Here is a 1,752-nt window from a genome sequence, read left to right on the forward strand (position 1 = left end):
TGGTAATTTTTACGTTTTTTATGGAAGTAAAAACCACTTTCTTGTGTTTCAGTCCCTTCATATTGAGTAAATGCAACAGATTTGAGTCCGATCTTAATCCTTTGAATCATGTTGGAAAGGTGAATTAGCTTACTGAATATTTTCCTGATTCTTATCAAAATGAAAAGTAGTTGGCTTAGCTGAATTGTCAGTGATGTTAAAAAAAGATTTACTAATATTTTGAGAAAGGTAACAAAAGGACAGATGTAGATTAATTCTTTATTTGAATATTTGAAGCAGCTAAGTTGAGCATTTGTGATTTCTGTTTGCGTGTTTTGAGTTGTAGCCTAAATCATGTTCTTTGTTTGAAAACTTGAAATAGGTGCAATCCAAGGCAACTGTGCAAGAAGCAGGCGCAACCAAAAAGAAATGCGCAAGTTCTAGATACAGCTTTGCAACAACAATCCATAAAAAGGGAAGTCCCCTCCAAATTTTTCCCGCATTTGCTCATTCCATGAAATAAGTAAATATAGAGAAAACAAAACAAGATGAAAAAAAAATACTAAATCATGGTAGCCTAGGGTCCCCAATCTCTAGCTACATTTTTCCTTCATAGGGCCCCATCCCCTAGTCGCTTCCAGCATAACCTGGTAGTCTTTTCCATTATAGGGTTCCACTCCCTAGTTCCTCCCCGGCATAACCCGAGGACCTTTTTCTTTTCTGGCATAACCCGATAATTTTTTCCGGCATAACCCGAGGACCTTTTCTCTTTTCCGGCATAACCCGATAATTTTCCCCGGCATAACTCGAGGACCTTTTCTTTTTTCCGGCATAACCCGATGAATCTCCCGGCATAACCCGTGGACCTCCCCGGCATAACCCGAGGATCATTTTCTTTTCCGGCATAACCCGAGGACCTTTTCTTTTCCGGCATAACCCGATGACTTTCCCCGGAATAACCGGAGGACCTTTTCTTTTTTCCAGCATAACCCGATGAATCTCCCGGCATAACCCGTGGACCTCCCCGGCATAACCCGAGGACCTTTTTCTTTTCCGGCATAACCCAATGATTTTCCCCGGCATAACCCGAGAACCTTTTTTTTTTCCGGCATAACCCGATGACTTTCCCCGGCATAACCCGAGGACCTTTTCTTTTTTCCGGCATAACCCGATGAATCTCCCGGCATAACCCGTGGACCTCCCCGACATAACCCGAGGACCTTTTTCTTTTCCGGCATAACCCGATAATTTTTTCCGGCATAACCCGAGGACCTTTACCTTTCCGGCATAACCCGATGACTTTCCCTGGCATATCCCGAGGACCTTTTCTCTTTAGCGGCATAACCTGATGAATCTCCCGGCATAACCCGTGGACCTCCCTGGCATAACCCGAGGACCTTTTCTTTTCCGGCATAACCCGATGACTTTCCGCGGCATAACCCGTGGACCTTTTCTTTTTTTCCGGCATAACCCGATGAATCTCCCGGCACAACCCGTGGACCTCCCCGGCATAACCCAAGGACCTTTTTCTTTTCCTGCATAACCCGATGACTTCCCCCGGCATAACCCGAGGACCTTTTCATTTTTCCGGCATAACCCGATAAATCTCCCGGCATAACTCGTGGACCTCCCCGGCATAACCCGAGGACCTTTTTCTTTTTCGGCATAACCCGATGACTTTTCCCCGGCATAGCCCGAGGACATTTTCTCTTTTCCGGCATAACCCGATGAATCTCCCAGCATAACCCGTGGACCTCCCCGGCATAACCCAGG

This window comes from Nicotiana attenuata, unplaced genomic scaffold (genome assembly GCF_001879085.1).
Source record: "Nicotiana attenuata strain UT unplaced genomic scaffold, NIATTr2, whole genome shotgun sequence".
Taxonomy (NCBI): domain Eukaryota; kingdom Viridiplantae; phylum Streptophyta; class Magnoliopsida; order Solanales; family Solanaceae; genus Nicotiana; species Nicotiana attenuata.